The sequence below is a fragment of the Orycteropus afer genome, unplaced genomic scaffold (genome assembly GCF_000298275.1).
Source record: "Orycteropus afer afer isolate SDZICR_OR568_19922 unplaced genomic scaffold, OryAfe1.0 scaffold00410, whole genome shotgun sequence".
Classification (NCBI taxonomy): domain Eukaryota; kingdom Metazoa; phylum Chordata; class Mammalia; order Tubulidentata; family Orycteropodidae; genus Orycteropus; species Orycteropus afer.
In genome coordinates this window covers 1890722-1909843 of record NW_006921997.1, presented here as the reverse complement: position 1 = coordinate 1909843, position 19122 = coordinate 1890722, and the positions used below count along the sequence as shown (strand labels likewise).

The window sequence follows — 19122 nt, the reverse complement described above, 5'->3', positions numbered from 1 at the left end:
GGAAACGACTCGATGGCACTTAACAGCAACAACAACAGGTTATAATTTATATATATGTTTTAGTTCCTGAATAGATATAGTGAATGGAGACCTAGAGAGAAAAACAGTAACATTTAACAAGTATCATCCCTGGGTGTTAGAATATAATTGATTTTAATTTTCGTTTACTTTTTAGAATTCTCAAACTTTTTCTACAAAAAACAGAGATTACTTTTGCACCGAGTGCAGTGTTGCTGTTCTAGGTGGTGCCGAGCTGGTTCTAACCTCCGGTGACCTTGTGTACAGCAGAGGGAATGCCGCCCGGTCCTGGCGTCCTCACAATCATTGCTGCGCCTGACCCCTCTGTTGCAGCCACCGGGCCAGTCCACCTCATTGAGAGGCTTCCCCTCTTTCACTAACCCTTCACTTTACCAAGCATAATACTCTTCTCCAAGGATCAGTGCTCCTGGTAACACGTCCAAAGTAAGTGAGGCAAAGTCTTGCCATCCTCACTTGTAAGGAGCTTTTCTGGCTGTATTCTTCCAAGACAGATTTGTTTGTTCTTCTGGGAGTCCATGTATGTATATTCAATAGTCTTCAGCAACACTATGATTCAAAGGTATCAATTCTTCTTTGGTCTTCCTCGTTCACTGTCCAGCTTTCGTATGCATATGAGCCAACTGAACATGCTATAGCTTGGCTCAGGCACCCCATATCTTCAAGGTGACGTCTTTGTCTTTTAACACTTTAAAGAAGTCTGTTGCAGCAGATTTGCCCAATGCAATACATGGTTTGATTCCTGACGGCTTCTTCTATGTGCGTTGATAGTAGATCCAAGTAAAATGAAATCCTTGGCAACATCAATATTTTCTCCATTTATCGTGAAGTTGCTTATTGGTCCAGTTGTGAACATTTCTTTATATTGCAGTGTAACCCATACTGAAACCTGCAGTCTGTGAGCTTCATCATTAAGTGCTTCGAGGCATCTTCACTTGCGGCAAGCAAGGTTGTGTCGTCTGCGTATCCCAGGTTGTTAATGAGTCTTCCTCCAATCCTGATGCTGCATTCTTCACATGGCCCAGCTTCTTGGATTATTTGCTCAGCACACAGATGGAATAACTCCAACTTTTCACTACAGATAAGTACTGTTTATTAAAAAAAAGTGAATTACATATAAGCACAGATTCTAATTTATCCCCCTGTGTATCCTGTACAATTTATATATCAGAACAGGGTGGATTAATTGGCAATCACACTCTTTTTTGTTTTTGTTATTTTTATAAAAAACGAGATTTTTATAAAGTGCTATAAAGTAGAAGAGATGACAAACATTGTGGATGGTATCATTCACCCAAAGAGAAATAAAGACCAACCACTCTGAACTAAGCACCGTGTGGTAACATGAGCTGGGAGGGACTGAGCAAGTGGGACTATTCTCACACAAGATAAAGCTCAAAGAACCTCCAGCCCTGGGTTCAATTCTACTGGGTCCAAGGAAAGTATTATAAAATCATGGGTCTGTCAACAGCCTTTCTTATGCTGTTAAACTCTGCTTAGTCTAGACAAAGTATGATTCTAACTTGGAACAGTTCTGGAACCCTGAACTCCTTAAGGAAGGTATCATAACCCTGGAATCATTGAGTACTAGTATTGCTGCTGCTGCCACTATTGCTCACCCCTCCCCCGCCCCCAGTAACATGATTAGCAAAGCAATTAAAGCAATAGGGGTAGCCAATTTGTAATGAGCACGGGTTATGTATCAGGCACTGTATTAAACTATATATATTAACTCATTTAATCCTCACAATTCTGCTTGTGTGTGCGCACACGTGTGTGGTGTGTGCAGGAGGGTGGAACGGGGCAGCAGGGGAGAGAAGTTGAGCACACCTTCCTAGGTGATGATTAATGTCTTGGGAATTATCTGGAGTAATCACATGATCCAGTGACAGTTGAGAAACAGGTTTGGGAAAAAGGACAGAAAGCCAGAGGCTCCCAGGGCCTCCCAACTGGGCCTAGTCAGGATTGGTAACACTGCCTTTTACAGCCTACTGAGATTACATGGGGAGCTCTGGTGGCGTAGTGCCTAAGGCATCTGACTGCTAACCAGAAGGCTGGCAGTTCAAACCCACCAGCCACTCCTCGGAAGAAAGGTTGGGCAATCTACTTCCGTAGTGATACTGCCTCAGAAAGCCAAGGAGGGGTCGCTATGAGTCGGGTCCGACTCAATGGCAGCGAGTTTGGTGTTTTTGGTTTTAAGATTACATGCATTATGTGATTGTCCAGCAGACTTCTGCCTCCTTTAGGGCCCAAAGTACCCCAGTATGTCTTTCATTTACCCTCTTTTATACCTAAAAAATTATTCCCTTGATTTATGCTAGTGACTGGGCAACAACCTTATACCACTCTTCACCCAGATCATCCTGAGCCTGCATTCTGCTTCTCTCTCTTACTATATTTTTCAGATATGACAAATTCCCGCATATAACACACACAGCAAACACAGGAAACTAATGTGTGAGGGGTTATGTGGCTACCACGTAACTTGTGCTCTATTTGTGTAAAAATCTGGTGATAATTCACTGACGTTGGGGAATATATTTATTCTTCTGAGCCTCTATTTCCTTACCTGTGAAACTGCTTATCACCTCTTTTACAAGTTGTTGTAAGGTTACTGAACATGTATATAAAGCACCTAACTCAGTATGCCCTCACATCTTTATCATTAATTCAGTCCTTACCAATAATAAATTCGTATCATTAAGAAAATACATTTGTTTTTCATAAATCTTATAAATTATTTATTAAGGCACTAAACACTTCTGATGTGGCCATAAAGCAGGATTACAATACTAATATTTAATTTTCATTTGAAAAACAAAAAAGTATCTAAATAGGAGTATTCATGACTGTTAGGTCATTAGCCTTACAAAGAACTAACAGGCCTCCAGATGTACCAGGAAAATCAGAACAGGGTTGCAAGAATTTTACAGTGACTACAACAGAATAACACTGTATATTTTTTAGCCTGTATACAAGGTTTGGAAAATTCTACTTCAAGAAAATCTAAAAAATAGTTTTAAATAGTATTCTCAGAGATACACACTCATGCACATATATACACATCTAAATCGTAGCCTGCCTCCACCGTCTTAGAAGATATTAAATTTAATTCTCTGCTCACTTCACATGCACAAATACACAGACACACATACATGCACATGTGCACACAATGTTAAGAGTAACTTACAGACCCTAGATTCAGATTCTGTTAACATTCACTGGGTGTCAGGGTACAGGGCACTGTCAAATTTACACCTTATTCGATCCTTACGACAACTCTGTGAGATAGGTGTCAGCCACAGATGACAACACTGAGCTCTGGCAGACCAACTGCCTGGCTCCAGAGAGCTCGTAGATGCCAGGGCATGGATACAAGCCAAGTCCTAATTCTGAGTTTCAGCCTGTTCCCATTCTGCTCCATTCTCAAAGTATTTCCTACACAGTGAACACTTAAGGAGACAGGCACAGCGAGATGAAGACGGGGCCATAGGGCAGAGGAGTGGCACTCAAACTCATGAAGACTTTTCACCATTCTATATTAACTTGAAGAAGCCTTGGTGGCACAGTGGTTAAGGCACTTGGCTACTAACCACAAGGTCAGCAGTTTGAACTCACCAGCTGCTCTGCAAGAGAAAGATGGGGCAATCTGTTTCCATGGAGATTTACAGACTTGGAAACCCATGGGGCAGTTCTATTCTTCCCTAAAATGTTGCTATTAGTGTGAACAGACTTGATGTCATAGGTTTTGTGGTTTATATTAACTTTGCAAGAGAAAGATGAGGCAATCTCCTCCCATAAATATTACAGCCTTCGAAATCTATGGGATAGTTCTACTCAGTCCTACAGGGTCTCTATGAACTGGAATCACCCTGACAGCAATAGGTTTGGTTTTGGGCACATTAACTTCCAATATTCTATTTCTGTCATTCTGAAGTTCATCCAATCCCTGGGAATCTATGTACAGATAACTGTGTTTTAACCAATTTAACTGAATATTTACAGCGTAGGAAAAGTGATTTTTTCTAACAGAAACATTTATGATTCATTGAAACTGTAGTTTCTTATCTTTTAATTTGAAAATTAAAATTAATTTACCTTGCTGTTGTCACTACGGAAGTAGATTGCCCAACCTTCCTTCTGAGACGTGGTTGGTGGGTTTGAACCGCCATCCTTCTGATTAGCAGTCAAGTGCCTTAGGCACTACGCTACCAGAGCTCCTTAATTTACCTTAGCCAGGTAAATACTTACATTAGTTTGTTTCCACTTTCAAACAAAATGAACTTTATGTGGCAATTTAATTTTTGAAAATAAAAACAAAACCAACTCTCAAAAAGGAATGGCATTGGTAGGTGTTTTTCAACTTAGAGAGCAAGAAACAATAGGGTTAAGGATTACAGAACATTCTAGAAAGGTTTCTCATGACACTCAGCCTTATTTACCACTGCCTCCGGAGAGTTGGGGGACATACAGGCATGTGAATTTAAAAAAAAAAAAAAAATGCTTCTCAGGCAGGTCATTAAGCACTTTGGTCCTTATCTCCCACCCCTCCAGGGTGAAGAATCACTGCCATAGATAATCCACAACCCTACATGAAAAGCAAGCTTTTCATAGCTATCCTCAGTTAATCTTTTACTAAACCTATTTATAACTTAAAAACAGCTTTGTTTAAGTTACATATTCCTCTAGAGGAGGAGCTGGAATGAATAAAATACCCAAAGTGGGAAGAAAGATGAGAAGCAACAAGACAAAAATACTCCCCACACTAAACAGCCCAGGACACCTGCAGGTATTGGCACATACAACGTGCACCCAGCATGATTACATGATATTGAGAAGAACATATTTGCAAAGGGAACTGCAAAACAGCCTAAGCAAGCTTTGAGGTTGAAAGTTGATGGGAATGGAGAAAAATGTCCAGATGAAACCATGCAGCAAACTTTCCAGAGGTCGGCAAGTAAGACATGGAAAAGGGTAAATCCAGAAGAGATGGTGTCTGGGAATTATCTGAAGGAAACACAGGGCAAAATATATTCATTTTAAATTGAGTTTCTTAAAAGGTAAAGAATTATCCCAAAAGGTTAGGAAAAGGAGACATGTAAACAAATCGTTGTCTGCACCAGTGAACGCTTGAGGGGATCGTGCAGCGAAGACGCAGATGGAGCACTGAGGCAGGGGGCAGTTGCTCAGGGAAAGGGACAAAGGACTACGAAAAGAGGTGTCTTTTAAAGCTGCGCTCAGGGCAAGAAGATGGAACGTGAATGATGTGAGGCAGGTAAAGAGGCCCCCAAAAGGCTCAAAAGTAGTTTGTGATAGTTGACGCTGTGTGTCAGCTTGGCTGGACCACAATTCTGTGTGGTTTTAGCAACTGTGATGTGGGTTATTCCAATGATGGGGTCAGATGTACATGTTCTGAGCAGCCAATCCATTGAAAGGGAGTTTCCCTAGGGGTGTGGCCTGCTTCCGGTATATTTATGGACATCCTGGGAAAAGAGACACTCTTCTGTGGATTGGGATCCTGTTGTGCTGCCTACAACTGTCCGTGAGCGAACAATCCACCATTTGGCCTGGAGATCTTGGATTCATCATTCACTGGAGTCAACAGCTAGTATACTGCCTGCCAACCTTGAGCTCCTCAGCCCCGGGAGCTGTGTGAGTCGGGAAAAGCCTCCAGCTTGACGTTTATCCAACAACTTTGGACTTGCCAGCTTCTATAAGTATGTGGGCCATTTTCCTAAGATAAATTTCTCTTTCTTGCTGTGTCTCTCTATAAGCTTTACTGGTTTTACTTCTCTAGAGAACCCAGTCTAATGCACAGTTTAAACTTCTACTTCGCTTTCATCTTCTTCACTGAGGACAGAGCAAGGTAATGAGACTAACATTCATCGAGAATTTACTTTAAGCACGAAGCGTTATAGGGGCTCTCCTCACAACACCCTAATTCAACAAACAGGGAGCTGAGATTTACAGTGGGTGACAGACCTAACACCTCACTGACTTGACCCAGGGGAGTCTGACTCCCACATCCTAGTACTCCGATTCAAACTGCAAAGTGAGAATGCCTACCTGGACATGTCACGGAGCTGTTCTCTGCATGGCATCCAGAACGCACGTGAAAAGGATGAAACAGGATGACAGGAAAATATAGCATCCGTTCTGCAAACATTACTATGCGTTTTTAATGTGCCCACTCCTAGACTAGACCCTGGGCACTCAGCATGTATGAAATACAGTACTTCAATACAAGTGAAGCAGGGGTGCTGCTTAGAAGTGAGAATGGCTACACTTCGTCTCACACACTTTGGTCATGTGTCAGAAGGGACGAGTCCCTGGAGGAGGATATCATGTCTGGTAAAGTAGAGAGTTAGCCACCACCACCACTCCCCACCACCCCCCAAAAAAGGTGCGGGAAGACCTTCAACGAAACGGACTGACTCGGTGGCTGTGATGACGGACCCAAGTATAGCAAAGACTGAGAAGATGGCGCAGGACCAGGCAGGGTTTTGTTCTGGTTGCTGTGAGTCTGAATCAACTCGATGGCACCTAACAACAACAACAAACGTGAGTAACGTCTTCTAGTCCATAGAAGCAGCATCAAACACGCGGTCATTTCCAAACCACCTGACATGTGCCAAAGCTGAGACGGCCGAGGAGAGGGCTTGTGCACAGAGGACGGGGTGAGAGGAGACCGAGGAGGACAATCAGCTGCTGTTGAGTTGACCCTGACTCATGGTGATCTCACATGTCAAGGGCCAACTGTGCTCCACAGGGTTCTCAATGGCTAATCTTTTGGAAACAGATTGTCAGGCCTTTCTTGTGAGCTGTCTCTGGGCGGGTTTGAACCTCCAACCGTCCAGTTAGCAGCCAAGCATGCTGACCACCCCGAGACTCCTCAGGAGGAGGAGGAGGAGGAGGAGGAAGTGGTACGTAAGACACATTTTGAAAAGGATAGGAATTTTCCGAACACGGGGGTAAGGAAGCAGTCTGGGCCGAGGAGACTGCATGCGGAAAAGCACATTTAAGGACTGCAAGCAATGTGCTGCAGTGGACTACAGGGTGGGGCACCACAGGGCTGTCCTCCAGCAGAAGCCGGGAAAGGAGGAGTGGCCAGCCTCTGCCTGTGGAAGACCCCACTGCTCTGCTCCACCGGGCACCGCGCACTCAAATGGCCACAGCAGACTGATGCCCTTGGTATAACTAGCCACTCAGGGAGAGTGCCCAATAGGGGAAGGCTGGGGCAGAGATGAGCCTTTGCCATTAAATTGCCTCCTGCTGCCATGGCAACTCTCTGCAGCAAGGCTTTTTGGAGCAAAAGGTGGCAAGCGGATACGAGGTCTGCTGGCCGCCTCCTGCCGAATTGGGCTCCCCTTCTCTCTCATCAGGACAAAGCACAGCAGCACCGGAGCTGGAGCGCCGGCCGGAAAGCGCTCCACCGCCTTCTGCTTTAGTGACTCCTGACACGCGTTTTCCCCAGAGGGGAATAAAAATAGAGTCTGATCATGTCTCCAATTATTACCTCCCATCAATTCACAATTTAGAGCCCCTTTCCACCAAGCGTGCCGCCATTAGTGACTTACACCAAAAGGAAAAACATGACGGCCTAGCAGAGGCTTCTGGTTCTGCTAAATATAGGCCACAAAGCGCCCCACTGACCTATGCACCAGCACACAGTGGAATTCTGCCCAGGAGGTCTTTGGCTTCCTGTGGGGCTGCCACAAAGCCAGTCCAGTTATCCCATCTAGAGCGGGACCCAACTGCCTCACGAAGGGCTGTTACGCACAGAACCATGGGCCAGCACACCAAAGTCATACAACCTGAACTGAGTTTACCCAACCAAACACAACACATAATTACCTAAAACTGCTGGCCTCCACTTCCTGGAGGACGTTCCTGGGTGGGGTACATGCACTCAGCTGCAAACTGAAACTTCACGGGTTCAAGACCACCAGGAAGCACCTTGGAAAAGGCCTAATGGATCCAATTCTTTAAAAAAATCAGCCACTGAAAACCCCACAGAACACAGTTCTACTCTGACACACATGGGGTGGTGGTGAGTTGGAACTGATTCAACAACAATGGTCTTCACTTCCCAGAAAAAAACTAAGGGGAGAGAATGAAAAACAGTTGGCAGCAGCAGTTTGTCTTCAAAACTGTAACTCTGGATACTTGCTGAGGGACTTGCACGACACTCAGGATGCCCCTGATCCTGCAAGAATGTGGCCCAGAGAACAGAGCAAACCAGGGCTGAGGTGGCTGTGGGAAGCCCAACCCAGGAGGTAGATGACGGTGATACCCCACTGTCCCCCGTACTCCCCAATACTAATGAGGAAGAGGCCAAAGTTTCCCAGGAAACGGGTACCACCGGTCAGAGAACCAGCTAAGCATGCACCTCATCAACCCCCAAAGAGTCAGCTGAGCTCTGAACAGAACGGCAGCTTCCTTCTCTAGCACTTCGGAGGCCCTAGAATTATGCTCAAATGGTAAGAGAAATTTTCACGTTCTTCCAGGTAAATGTACAGCATTGAGAGCTGAAAACAACTTAAAATTCAGGAGGAATCCCAGGAACCAGAGAGAAGAAAGAAGGCATGTCAAGTGGAAGGAAATACGTTCGTTGATGCAACAGAAAATTACTGAACAACTACTCTGTCAGGCATAAACCTACTGCTGTTGAGTCGGATCTGACTCATAGCGACCCCTCCTTGGGTTTCTCAGGTGGTATCACTACAGAAGTAGATTGCCCAACCTTCCTTCCAAGGAGTGGCTGGTGGGTTTGACTGCCAGTCTTCTGGTTAGCAGTCAAGTGCCTTAGGCACTATGCCATCAAAGCTCTCTGTCAGGCATAGGGCTAAATAATCACTGGAAATACAGTGATAGTAAGACCAAGACAAACAAGTGTCTCTCTTCCCAATCCAGAAAGTGAGCAGGCAGTTACAACATGATGTGAAGTGCTACATACAGCAGGGAAAAGAGAACACTCAAAGTTGTGCCAAATGGGCCCCCTAAATGGAGCCAGGACAGGTGCCAGAGGAAGGGATATCTAATGCCAGGATCTAAAGAAAGATTAAGATTTACCCAAGATTGCGGAAAGTGGGTGGGAGTAGGGAGGGAACGGAGCGTAAAGGTGAAAGAGTGCGTGGCATAGTTGAGAAAATGAAAGGGTTAGGATATTTGAGGCAGACTGTGATACAAGGTAGATGGCTGGATATGCAAGCCAGGGCTAGAAAATATAAGGCCTTGTAAGTGACATTAAAGATGTTCCCATCTTAAAGCCACTGGGAAGCTGGTGGAAGTTTTCAGATGACGGGCTGCAATGTGGAGAATAAACTGGAGAGGAATGAGAGAGAGAGTCAGGAGACTAATCAGGAGGGAGACCAGCCAGGTGGCTACAGAATCTCTACCAAGAAACGCTTAGATTAGGGTGGGGATGGGAATGAAAGGAGCAGATTTCAAAAGCATTTAGGGACGATTACAGGTGTGCCTAAGTTGACTGATTAGATGGGGAAGAAAAGGAAGACATGAAGGACAATGCTTAGCATTCTGACTCACACTGGGGTGGCCAGGGCTTGGAAGGCTTGCCATGCAATATGGCAGAGCAATCAGGAGGAGGAACACAGTATGAAGGGATAGAGCTGATGTTCATGTTTAGACATGTTGGGTGTAAGGTTCCTACAGTGCATCCAAGGGGATCCAGACAATTGGCTGCAAAGTTCTGGCAAAGAAATCTGGACAGGCAGAGACTTGGAATTATCAGTATATGTATGGTATTAGGGGTAAACCCACCCCAGGAGTGGATGACATTACCAAAGTGAGTGTGTAAAGTTGAGATTCTTAAGCTGGGTGAGATCTGTGACTCACTTGAAATTGTAGGCAAAATTTGGTGTGCAAATGCATGTGTACTTTTCTGAAGAGAGACTTCATACTTTAGTTTTAAAGATTGTCAAAAGCCCGTAAAAGATCAAAATTAAGAGTGAATCAAGAAGAAAAAAAAGCCAAAAGAGACACTAAAGTTGCAAAAACAAATACATGGAACCAGAAAAACATGGGAGAAAAAGGATTCTTCTATTTAGCTACACTGTCTGTCTCCTCCTTGTACATGTAGTACAAGGTAGAAATAATGGCCAGAATGTTAACCACAAGTCCCTGACATCAAATTATGTTCCTTGTACTGAAGTGAAGCAAGAAAGTAAACTACAATGCCTTTCAAAAATATTCCACACGAGCTAGAAGGAAAAACTTTTCTCCTTAATCCAATTAACTTGAAGAATACTCCTCAAGTTCATTGTCAATAGCATACAGTCAGAGGGTACATTCCCACAATCAACAGGTTGCAGCACTTTTCTGAGAAATATGTGCCAAGAGCCTCACATTTCTTTTTCTTTGGTCTTGAAACAACTTTATTGAAATATAATCTACATACCATAAAATACACCTGTTTCAACTATACAATGTAATGTTTTTCAGTATATTTCAGGGTTGTTCAATAATCACTATAATTTTAAAATTATTTTTAGCATCCCCAAAAGAAACCTCATGTCCAGTAGCAGTCACTGCCTATCCTTCTCCCCTAGCCCTCTCACTCCCCAGTCCTCGACAATCATCAATGTACTTTCTGTCTCTATAGCTTGGCCTATTCTGGACATTTCATATAAATGGGAGCATACAATATGTGGTCTTTGCAAGTGGTTTGTATTTAGCATAATGCTTTCCAGATTCATCCATTTTGCATCACGTATCAGGACTGCATTCCATTTCATGACTGAGTAATATTCCATTGTATGGCTATACTGTATTTTGTTTAACCATTTGTCAGCTATATATTTAGCTTTTGTCTGCTATTTTGAATAATGCTGCTTGAACATTCATGTACAAGTCTCTGTGTGGACATATGCTTTCAGTTGTCTTGGGGACAGACCTAGCAGTGGAATTGCTGAGTTATACAGTAACTCTGTGTTTAATAATTTGAGGATCAGCCAGAATGTTTTCCAAAGCAGCTCCATCATTTTAAATTCCCACCAGCAATGTATGAGGACTCCAATTTCTTCATATTCTTGCCAATACTTGTATCTTTTTTTAATTAAAACTTTTTTAGTGGGCATGAGCAGCATCTCACTGTGGTTTGATTTACTGCCCTGATGGCTAAAGATGTCAATCACCTTTTCATGTGTATATTGACCATTTATGTGTCTTCTTTGGAGAAATGTCTATGCAGACATATTATAACAAAAAAATTACATGAGAAAATAAAGATGAAAGTGGAGCAAGAAGAGCACTTGGAAGAACTACAGAGGTCAAAAGATGGGGGGGCAGGGAAGACTGCAACGGGCAAAGCAGGATGAGCAAGCCGGAGGTGGAGGCGGCCATGGTCAGGACGGGCATCCTGAAGTGGCCTGAATTGATTTTACAGGTGGGGCAATGAAAGGTGATGGCAAAGACCATGCTGTGACTATGCAGAGTGAATCCTGAAAGCCCCCACTGAGAAAACAATGTAAGCAGCTCCCAGAGCAAGGGAATCAATGAGACAGAATATGGGCAAGGGCTTCCTAAACGACACAGACGTGGAGTCTGTGAAAACACCTGTCCTGCTCGCCTAGGTTAAAAGGAAGGAACTTCAGGAAGTGCTCTGAAAGCTGATTTGGAAGAGGATACCAGTAAGCTAATAATAAATAGCAGTTAACATTTATGGCACCAGGCACTGTGCTGAAGAGCACACGTATCTGCTGTATCTTCTGTAACACCCCAGGAAGTAGGTACTACTGGGAGCCTCATCTTACAAATGATCATCTTCAGGCCAAACTTACTGTTCTTTTCTCTGGTGTGAACTGTCCTTTTGTTATGTTCACTGTATCTACTCTTCCAGATACATCCCAATTATATAATGAACTGTATCCATCATACAATAGCCACAAATATTGTTCCCAGTGCATTGCTTTTATCATTACATCACAGAATCAAATTTTCTGATAATCAGACATGCCTGCCTTGGCATGTTTATTAATTTCTTTAACACCATATATGATATATATATATATATATGTATGTTATATATGTATGTATGTGTGTGTGTGTGTGTGTGTGTGTGTGTGTATATATATATATATATATATATATATATATATATATATATATATATAAATATGATCTCTTCTTCATACCAAAGATAAGGACAGTATTCCATTTAAAAATATTTACCTCCTCTGGAATTTATTTGGTATGGTATGAGATTAAGATAGATTCAGATGTATTTTTCTTCATATTATCATTCAACCTCAATGGCTTTTATTAAATACTGATTGCTTTCACAATTTTTACTTTACTTGGTTTCTCATATATTAAGTCACTGTCAGTTTATTTCTGCTATCTCTTTACTGTTCATTGTTTCTAACCTACATTAAAAGGTAGTCTTTTTCATGTATTTTGGAATGAGTGTTGGGGTAAAAGGGCAAAACTCCTTTTGTTCTGCTTTAAGGCACATAATCAGTAGACAATGACAACCACAGACACACACAATCCTTTCTCAGACCTCTCTTGCCTCTGTGTATTGTTTGGCCAATATTTGAAATTCAGAAGATTGACAGATGATGTGTGTTCCCCTAAAGCCTCCCCCTACACAGACTTCTGGCTTTACTTGAAAATCAACATCATCAGGCCCATCAGTCCCCAGGTGATAAATCAGCTAAAAGAGAGTAGCAGCTGTCTCCTTTAAATGGGGCACACACACACAAAGTTTAATGTGTCCAACGTTCCCTGTTGTTTTCAACCCACCAGCACACTAACGTGATTTATAGTGTCTGCCTAGAGGCTTCTCAACTTGCAAGCCTTGGTGAAACCCACTGAATTTCCCTTTCTGCCTCCAGAGCCAGAAAGTTCACAGCTAATTTGGCACTCAACTTCATTAACTACACTTAGCCTTGTTTCTAGTCCAATCTCTTTTTCACTTCTATTGTGTGGCTCCTGATCTCTTAACCCTATTTAACTGCTTTATATGCATCTAATTCTAGTCCTCTCACAGTATTTTGGAATTGCGAATAATTTTTTAAAACATCTTCCCTCTGAAATTCTTGCCTGCCCCTTTATTCCATGGTTAACACAATCAATCAAGTTCAACACTCTATTGGGATCTTCAATGTATTAAATCTATAAATTAACGTTGTTAGTAAAGTCATCTTTATTATCTATATTAAGACTGCTCAACTAGGAGTAGAATATATACCTATTTATTTTCTATTCTTTCTATTAAAGTATTATAATTCTCTGCATTTGGTCCTATATCTCATTAGATTTTATTTTTAATAGGTCATGTGCGATCTTTTTCATTATATTTTCAGTCTACAGAATGAAATAAATTACTGATTCATTTCAGTTAGGCATATGTTTTATCAGCCACGATTTGAAATCTCATTTTCAAATTCCCTAAATATTCCAGGTTATGGCCCCTTGTCATTAGCAAGTAGTATTACTTTTCTTTCAGATGACTTATACATATTCTACTATGATTTGTTACAACTAGTTATTTAAAACAATCCATTCAAAAGACAGTATCATTGTTTTGTGTAATTTTAGGTAGGATGTTTCTATTTCTTCAACAATGTTGATACTTACCATTACTAGAAATTCACCGGCTTCCATTCATGCCTTCAGATTTAAAATAAAATTCCCTACTTTTGAAATAAGTGTCACAGTAATTCAATGAAGAAAGGGCAGTCTTTCCAGCCAATGCTGGCTGGAATAACTGGACTCTTTGCAGGAAAAAAGGAAGATGAACCATGACCTTTCTTCACAACACCCCCGAACATTAAATCAAAATCAATCATAGATATAACCATAAGGGCTAGATAAAAAGACTTCGACAAGGAAACAGAAGAAAAACCTTTGTGGCCCAAAGGGGGTCAATAATTTCTTAGAATTCAAAAGACATGAACCATGACAGGAAAAAAAGTATATAAATTAGACTTTATGAAAAGTAAAAACTAGCTCATTGAAAGATACAATTAAGAAAATGAAAGCTTAAAACACAGATTAAGAGAAAATATCTGCAAAACATGTACTGCAAAAAGATCTTGTATCCAGAATAAATAAAACTCTTGTAACCGAGTACAAACAAACCATTCTTTTAATGTGCAAAGGATTTGAATAAATATTTCACAAAAGAAGATGGTCAGCAACTACTTAAAAAGATATTGGTCATTAGTCGTTGTTGTTGTTGTTGTTATGTGCCATCGAGTCAAACCCGACTCATAGCCACCCCTCCTTGGGTTTCCAAGGCAGTATCACTACGGAAGTAGTATTGCCCAACCTTCCTTCCGAGGAGTGGCTGGTGGGTTTGAACCGCCAGCCGTCTGGTTAGCAGGCAAGTGTCTTAGCCACTATGCTACCAGAGCTCCCAAATGTGCAAATCAGAATCACAAAGCGATCACTACACACCTACTAACCAAACAACAAAACCCGACTTTCATCAGGTTGGCTCACACTGACCCTGTAAGACAGTGAACTGCCCCCACAGGACTTCCAAGGCCGTACATCTTTAAGGAAGCAGACTGCCACATCTCTCCCTAAGCCCCCAAGTAGCTGGTGGGTTCAAACTGCCAAACTTTTTTGTTAGCAGCTGTGGTAGTTAAGTTTGTGTGTCAACTTGGCTGGGCCCGGTGGAGTGGCTGGGCAGCTGGATGTAGTATTCCTCAAGATGGGACTGGTGATCAACTCCATGTAGAATCTACTGTGAGCAGCTGAGTAGCTGCCTCAGGGATGTGGTCTGCTTCCTGTACATAAGGAGAAGCCTTGGGGAACAGTCTGTAGCTTATAGCACACCTGAACCCTCCATGTAGCTGAGTTGTTGTTCAGCAGCCTGCCATGCTCTGCCGATCTAGGGACTTTTAACAGACTTGAATTAATGGCCTGCTGTGTGGTTTGGTAATATTGGGGCTGTGCCTTATTACTTGTCAACATTGGGCTTGTCAGCCTCAGCAACCAGCAGCTGAGTGAAGAAAAGCCTCCAGCTTCCGTGGGCCGGGAGCAGGAGGCAGAGCTGAAGCCCAAAGTTGAGGGGCTTTCACCCAGCCGCTAGAGCCTGGCACTTTGAACTTGGACTTAAAGCCTCCAAATTGTAAGAATAAACTCCTGTTTGTTAAGGCCATCCCATTTGTGGTACATTCCTGTCAGAGCAGCACTAGGGAACCAGGACAGTAGCTGAGTGCTTTAACCAGTATATCACCAGGGCTCTTTTTTTACACACTCACTAGAATAGCTAAAAGTAAAGACTTATAATACCAAATAATAATAAGGATGTGGAAAAGCTAAAATCTTTGTACTCTGCAGGATGAATCTCTATAACATTACGACACTATAAGAAATAAAGCCAGATGCATGCTACATACTGTGTAATTCCATGTATATGAAATTCTGGAAAGAGAAAAACTATAGGGTAGTGAAAAAAGCAGATCAATGATCACTTGGAGATGAGACTAGGGGCAGGGATTGAATGCAAAGAGTCACAAGCTAATTTGGGGGGTAAAAGAAGTATGGATTGTGACGGACGATGCATGACTATATATACACATTTGCCAAAACCCAAACTGTATTAAAATGGGTAATTTTACCATATGTAAGCTATGCCTCAATGAAACTCTAAAAAGAAGGTATTTTAAATTACATCATGGAAATGCACTTTACAAAATCCAATTTCATCTAAAGAGCCTCATTTCAGAGTAAAGAATTGAACCTTATCCAAAAAGAGGTCTTTGCCCTTGGGTCCTAGGCAATAATCTCTAAGCCTAATAGGAGTGTCTTTAGTTATCTGGAGGGAGCTGTGATGGCATAGTAGTTAAAGCATTCAACTGCTAACCAAAAGGCCAGTGGTTCAAACCCACCAGCCACTCTGCAGGAGAAAGATGAGGCAATCGGCTTCTGTAAAGATTTACAGCTTGGAAACCCTACAGGGCAATTCTATTCTGTCCTGTAGGATGACTATCAGTTGGAATTGACTCAGTGGCAATGGGTTTACTTTTTGGTTTGGTTATTTATCTGGATGCCTTGAGTCATGCTGTGATTTAGGGTGGGAGTGACCACAATAGATTATATTTAAGTTTGGTGCTGGCCACACCAGAAGACCAACAAAGTGATACAGGGCAGGGGCTTCAGGTCATGAGGTTATCAGCTGGGATCTAAGGGGCTGAAGACTGGAGACAGAGACAAGTCATACGGGCTATCAATCACACCTACATAATGGAATCAAAAAAAGAACCTTTGACGACCAAGGCTCGAGCTTTGGGTGAGCTTCCCTGGTTGGCAATGCTCCACATGTATTATTACATATGGATACAAGGGAGTAGCTTGTCCTGACTCCATGAAGAGAAGACAATGGACGTTCCCTATTCGGTATTTCCCTGGACTGCACCTAATGCACTTCTTTCCTTGGCTGATCTTAATCTATAACCTTTCCCTGTAATAAACTGTAACCATGAGTATAAAAGTTCCAAGAGTCTTTCTAGCTGACTATGGAATCTAAGGATGGCCTTGAGGAACTCTGAACTTGCAAATGATGTGAGAAGTAAGGGTGGTCTTGAGGACCTTGAAGCTTGCAGCTAATGCCAGAAATGAGAATACTCTTGCGTTCTGCCTCTGCTGCCGCCATGACATCTGTGAAAAAGCTTGTAGCAAAAGGGGATGAAAAAAAGTTCACCCTTGACTTCATCCATCATGTAGAAGATAGAATCATGGATGCTGCCAATTTAGAGCAGTTTCTTCAAAAAACAATCAAAGTTAATTTGGAAAGCTGGTAATCTCGGTGGTGGGGTTGTAACCAGTGAAAGAAGCAAGAGCAAGATTACTGTAACCTCCAGCGAGGCTTTTGCCAAAAGGGTATGAAATCTCTCACCAAAAAATATTTGAAAAATAGTCTACGTGATTTGTTGCATGTAGCTGCTAACAGCAAAGTTATGAATTACGTTACTTCCTGACTAACCAGGATAAAGAGGAGGAAGATGATGAGGATTAAAACTCACTTCTCTGGAATATTTTGTATAAACCTTGAATAAAACTTGGGAACCGAAAAGGTGGCTATCCTTGTACCTCTGCAGTGTGGACTGAACAGAAAACCAGCAAAGGCTTCACTTGGACTCCACTCACTCCTTTACAATACAATTGTTCTCTTCCTTGAAAATTTGATTTCTCAATGTAGTGATACCAAAACACAAGTGCAGGGTGACTTTAAGGGAACTGATGATGATCTGACATTGACCAGATAGAGGAGGGTGTGAAGATGGGAGCTTCAGGTAGCCACTATTTTATTTTAAAAATGTGACAATTTTATCTGGTGCTTTTCCTCAAAGAGAAAGATTCAGAAATCCAAACAGGGGGACTCCTAATTCATTCAAAGCAAAGCAAGTGACTTCTTTTGAGGTTCTTGTCTTGTGGAGAAATGTCGGTGTCAATAAAGACACAACTTTCTGGGGGCATTTGTATTATTTCTGTGTTTTGATTACATATATTCTTGATCAAAACTATTATGTGTTCCCCTTTTTTCTTCCTACAGAAATAAAATGTGGTCCACTAGGGGAAAAAAAGAGAGAGAGAGAGAGAGAGATGAAGATATTCTCATGTGGACTCTGTGCCCTCCAACTTCTCAGTTGCCCTCAGCTCTTGTACTAACTAAACATAAATAGGTGGCAACCGATGACTATAAAATTGATAGCTGAAGCAGTTAACAATCGCCTAAACCATACTTCAAAGGTCACATCTATGTGCTCATGCATGATGACAAAAGCTTTTTTTAATCTTTACAGCTAAGGTTAACCTGGAATCAATCCAAATAGCGAGACTATGGATTAAACATGTCCATCAACTTTTTGATTACATATATACACACCCAGACAAATAACATGGAGGGAAATTAATCCTCCTATCCCTGTCTCAGGAGCTCTGGTGCCATAGTGGGTAAAGCCTTTGGCTGCCAACCAGACGGTCAGTGATTCAAACCCACTAGCTACTACATGGGAGGAAAATGAGGCTATCCACTTCTGTAAATATTTACAGCCTTGGAAACCCAATGAGGGTCACTATGAGTTAGAATCAACTCAATGGCAATGGGGTTTTATCCCTGCCTGTTGTTGTTGTTGTTGCTGGTAAGTGCCATCGAGTCATCTCCGACTCATAGCGACCCTATGCACAGCAGATCGAAACACCACCCAGTCCTGAGCCAGCTCCATGATTCTTCCCATACTTGAGCCCATCGCTGCCACCACCGCGTCAATCCACCTCGTTGAGGGCCTTCCCCTTTTCCGTCGACCCTCCACCCTACCAAGCATGACATCCTTCTCCAGGGAATGGTCCCTTCTGACAATGTGCCCAAAGTAGTTGAGACGAAGTCTGGCCATTCTTGCCTCCAAGGAGCATTCTGGCCGCACTTCCTCCAGGATAGACCTGTTAGTTCTTTTAGCAGTCCACAGTACTTTCAGCACTCTTTGCCAACACCACAGCTCAAAAGCATCAACTCTTCTTCAGTGTTCCTTATTCATTGCCCAGCTCTCACATGCATATGAGGCAACTGAAAATACCATGGCTTGTGTCAGGCGCACCTTAGTCCTGAAGGAGACATCTTTGCTCTTCAGCACTTGGAAGAGGTTCTTTGCAGCTGATTTGCCCAGTGCTATACCGTCATCTGATGTCCTGACTGCTGCTTCCATTGGCATCATTGTAGAACCAAGCAATGTGACATCTTTGACAATTTCAATCTTTTCTCCATTTATCTGATGCTGCTTATAGGTCCAGTTGTGAGGATTTTTGTTTCCTTTATATTGAGATGAAATCCATATTGCAGACTGTATTCTTCAATCTTCATCAGTAAGTACTTCAAGTCATCCTCACTTTCAGCAAGCAAAGTTGTGTCATCAGCATATCACAGGTTGTTAATGATTCCTCCTCCAATCCTGATGCCACGTTCTTCTTCATAAGTCCAGCTTCTCGGATTATTTGCTCAGAATTCAGATTGAATAAGTTTGGAGAAAGAATACAACCCTGACACACTCCCTTCTTGATTTTAAACCATGCAGGGTTCCCTTTTTGTTTGAACAACAGCCTCCTGGTCAATGTACA

The 19122-nt window shown here is 42.3% G+C and overlaps 1 protein-coding gene and 1 pseudogene across 1 annotated transcript in view; one reads left to right on the top strand and one right to left on the bottom strand.

Moving 5' to 3' along the window:
• SLC44A1 (solute carrier family 44 member 1) overlaps window positions 1-19122 on the bottom strand; it is a 101713-nt gene that overhangs the window by 59488 nt on the left and 23103 nt on the right. The gene's annotated exons all lie outside the window — the stretch shown is intronic.
• LOC103208070 lies at window positions 16662-17026 on the top strand (annotated as a pseudogene).